The 4574-nt window shown below is 39.2% G+C and overlaps 1 non-coding gene across 1 annotated transcript; it reads left to right on the top strand.

The window, feature by feature from the left end:
• The first annotated feature begins 784 nt into the window (after positions 1-784).
• Positions 785-891, top strand: LOC125995368 (U6 spliceosomal RNA). The gene has a single exon (XR_007490906.1). It is a non-coding gene; the product is annotated as a U6 spliceosomal RNA (small nuclear RNA).
• The last annotated feature ends 3683 nt before the right edge of the window (positions 892-4574 follow it).

A 4574-nucleotide genomic window follows, 5' to 3' on the forward strand; every position in this document is an offset into this window, starting at 1 on the left:
CTAGGACTAGAGGGAAGCTGCACCAGCAGCCCTTCCCAGTAACACAGAAATAATGCTTCTAACAATTTTTTCCATCTTTTCCCCTCCAACCTTCATGACATGTCTCTGTGTGCACAGACTGTGGATCTCTGGGTGATAACCAAAGACTAGTGACTTTCTGCCTTTGTCTGTGGTTGAAAGCCACAGCTCATGCTAAGCCCAGAAAGCACATGTTCATTCAAAGGACAATTCTGCTCATTCTGCCAGAACATTCAGCCTTTAATGGAGCCAACTACAGTCAAGATACCTTTCTGAGAGGTTATTTAAATATAGTAAGATAAAGGCATTAAAAGATCTGGCTTAACCAGATGCCTTAACCTTTCCATGGAACCTGTTTTTGTAACTGCTCTCAAGCATGTAGTTATAGATATGTTTTTGTAAAGTTTAAATTATGATCCTTATTGCTTGCACAAAAGATAGATCTAAATGGAAAATAGGCTAAACAAATAATTGTATTTGCGTAAATATCAATTAGCTATTTGTTTAAGAATTTGCTTCCCCTCCCCCCATCCTGCCAGGTTCCTCTTTATCCTTCCCGCCATCAAAATGTGTTTATGCTTTCATTGGTTAAAATTGTTGTACTTGTACAAATCTGATTGGTTTATGTTTCAATCCTATGTTACTACTCCTCCCACTGAAGCAGGGCATAAAAACCCTGATCTCCCCTCAATAAACCTCTCGACTGGCAAAAAAAAAAAAAAAAAAAAAGTTTATATTTTGAAAAAAAAAAAAGATACCTTTCTGAGTGCTCACTTTGGCAGCACATATACTAAAATTGGAATGATACAGAGAAGATTAGCATGGCCCCTGTGCAAGGATGACATGCAAATTCGTGAAGTGTTCCTGAAAAAAAAAAAAAAAAAAGACAGGTCCCTGACCTGTCTGTCCCTTTCCACTAAGGACACCTCACCACCACCCACCAATTCATGACACACTCCTTAAGCTGACTTACTGATCTCTCCACCTTGACTCTAGCTAACTCAGCAATCATGCCAATTAAAGGAATTTCCCCCCCTCACATACATAAACATTGAATCATTCACATAGCTTTGCACTTCCTAGTCCATCCCTGCTTCTCTTCCAGACTAGAATCAGAACTATGCATAATTGCAGGGAAATGTTTACAAATTCTAATCCTCTTCATCTACACAACACAGTCTTTTGTATCTGAAATATACAGAAACAGTTCATTAACTTGTGAATCAGCAGATAAGATGATATCCTGGAATAGCTTGGGACCTTCCACCTCTCTTTCACTGTGAAATAAAGGGCAACACAATGTATTTCCTCTTTATCCTGTTGGGAACTCGGGTGAGGATTGCTTGGTGGTGAGCAAACAAGTAGCCAGAACAAATAAGCATGGAACAAAAGGAGATTTGTGGAACAAAACTGGCTCTAGAATGTACTATTTCTCTGGGCCCCATGGACTCTCGTTTTGAACCCTGATCTTGAGAAGAAGAAACTAAAATCCAAACCCCTTATTCATTTGCATAACTGGTAATGGGGCCAGATTCTCAACCCATATCAACAGGACCTATATCATGCACAAGATGGCATCTCCCAGGACGCTGCCTCTCAGCTCCTCTCCCTAATCAGATTCCCAAGATACTGAGGCCTGCTCTGGAGCTCAGTCTGGGCCTTTGTCACACTGGGCCCAGGAATTCCTGGGGCTCTGCAGCAGTGCTCCCAGGCAATCTCCAAATACCCCAGAATTGACATGAATAATTAAGATGGAGAGCCTTACCCCAGAGATGCCTCTGATTTAGTAATGCGCACATACTGCCTCTGGATTTAGATGTTGAGTATAATGAGAGACATGAGAGATGTTTGAGAAATGAGAGACATTTGAGAAGGAGATTCTGCTCTTTCTTATTCTCATGAAATCAGTCTCAAATAAACTGAATTTTAAGAACTAAACCTAGTGGAATAATTGGGGAGGATAATTGCACTTTGAGTGGCAAATTAGCTAGTTTCCCTTAAGAATGAACTTAATTTTATTTATTTTATTTTATTTTTAAAATAAAGAAAGAAATTCTATTGATTTAGACAGATTCTTTTTTGTTCTGGTTTCTCTGGTTTAGCTACCACTTTTCTTTCCTAGAATAAAATAATGCAGGGAAAAGCGAGTTAGGAAAGGCCTCATTCATCAGGCTGGTTAGCTTACTAAGTATTGAAAAATGAATTACAATGGCCATGCAAAGTGGCCATTTTTTGCATTTAAAAAATGTTGAACTTCATTAGCACTAGGACAAAAGAATCTTAGGTTTTGGGCTTTAAAAATCTGAAAAAAAAAAAAAAAACGGGGCTGGAGAGATAGCATGGAGGTAAGGCAGTTGCCTTTCATGCAAAAGGTCATCGGTTTAAATCCGGTTGTTCCATATGGTCCCCCCGTGCCTGCCAGGAGCAATTTCTGAGCATGGAGCCAGGAGAGAAAAAAAATCTGAAAAAATAAAACCCTGCTGACTAAAGCAACCACTATCTCAGGGTCTGTCCAAGAGCTACCTGTCTAATAAGATTTTATTGGAACATGTCCTAGCCCATTTCTCCATGTATGGTCTGCAGAGACTTCCTGGTGAGAAGGGTATCACTGAGCAGTATGGTTGTGGCAATACCTGGATCATAATGTCTCAAAGACTTTCTATCTAGACTTGATCAGAGGACTACAGAAGGAGAACAGACTTTTCCTTGATATGTCTTAACACAATGTTCCCAATGGCTTGGAAGCCAAAAGACACAGGACTCAAGAATCTACGAGGAGGGAGTCACTTAAAGACTCTGGTCTTAGGTTCAGTGTAGAATCTGCACTATGGCTTGCTTTAGAATAAGCTAAAGGATCAGGGTTTGCCTGGCTATGGGCTAGAGCAGGAGTTGGCTGGTCCAAGCTGCAGTTTAAACAAAAGGACAAGAAATAAGCAAGTTAAAGGGAGAAGTGAATGGTGGGTGTGGGGGTGAGATATTTAGGAGAAGCTCAATAGAGCCCAAAAGCAATGGGAGAACTTCAGCCAGGGTTGGGTCCTGAGCCCAGAGACTGCCAATGGAAGTCCTGACCAAGCTCTCTCTGCCAGCTCCTGGACCTTCCTTCCTTACAGGGCCCTCCCCATGTTGTCAAAGATACCCAGTCTGAATCCCTAGGAAGGTTGAAATTGTTTTTGTATATTGTTCATTGTTCTTAGTATTGGCAGCCAGGTAAAGAGCAATGATTTTTAGCAATCCTCCTTTCCTTCCTGTTTAAAAACAAAGCTGGAACATTGTATGTGTAAAACTCAACTGCGAATAACATTGTAAATCACAGTGCTCTAATAAAAAAATTTAATAAAAAGCAAAGCAAAACAAAAGCTTCCATCTTTATGTGCCTGTTTTCTAGAAAGCTCATTTCATAGAACCCCTCGTGCCCTGATAATTCCAGTTAAGCAGATTATTATAAATGAACCCATGGTTCTTCTCTCTGGCCAATGGTATCAGAGATATACTGGCTGGTGCAGATCTATTTTAGAGCTCTGGAAAATTTTTTACAGACAGAGAGATTTTTATACAGACTTAATGGATTCATTTTAAGACCTTTCTGCTTTTTGCTCTTGCTTTTGCTTTTTATAGCAGAGTAGAGAAAAATGAATAAAAGCTGAAATGTAAGAATACTCAAACTTTTGTCATTTGGAATCCAGGTGGGATGAGCCACTTGGAGATGGATGGTTTTAGAGAGTTTGGGGGCTTCTTCTGGAGTAGGTGAGTGAAAAAAGCCCCATATTATGTTACTCTTCTGTGTCAGATTGATAGAACCAGGGTATTTCACAGCAGGAAAAACATCAGAAGTTCTGGGCGAGTTTCTTTTCTTTTTTCTTTTTTTTTTAATTTTAGTTTCATTTTTTTAAATGAGCAATAAATAGTATATAATCACTCTGGCTATTAATATCATCTATTGAATTTTTCTTACTATTGAGAGAACCAAAGCCTAGGAAACTTGCTCAAAGATAGAAGGAGTTAGTGGCCGAGGATAATAAATTTGAATCTAGTTCAATGCCCTGGCCCTCTCCTATCCTGCCAGAGCATTGAGAACATTTTATATTAGGGCAGACTTCTTTGCCTTTTCTCCAGTCTTTCTGTTGTGTTCTGTCAGAGATTTTATCCATCTTCATAAGTAAAACACATCTTTATATTTATTCTGAGAACAATAAAATGCATATAACTTTTGGAGGGAGATTGAGGTTTGTATTGTTGAGTATCGTTGAATAATCATAATTGTGCAAAACTGTCTGGCTTATAGCAGAAATGATAGTGACAGAAGAAGAAGCACCGACACAATTAATATTTACTTATGAATAAGTGCCACAGTGACCTGGCTGCTCATGAAACTCTTTGCTTCTTAACCTTTATAAGTGCACTGACCAGGATTAATGCAGCTCTGGAAGAGCTCAGAAACTCTCCTTTCTAACCGTTTTCTGGAAAATAGTATAAAAGCAAGGAAATGGATGGCAGACACCATTTTTGCCAAAAGCACTCAGAAGATCTTTAAGCAATTGTTCCAGTGTGAGCAATCT

This window comes from Suncus etruscus, chromosome 17 (assembly GCF_024139225.1).
Source record: "Suncus etruscus isolate mSunEtr1 chromosome 17, mSunEtr1.pri.cur, whole genome shotgun sequence".
Classification (NCBI taxonomy): Eukaryota; Metazoa; Chordata; class Mammalia; order Eulipotyphla; family Soricidae; genus Suncus; species Suncus etruscus.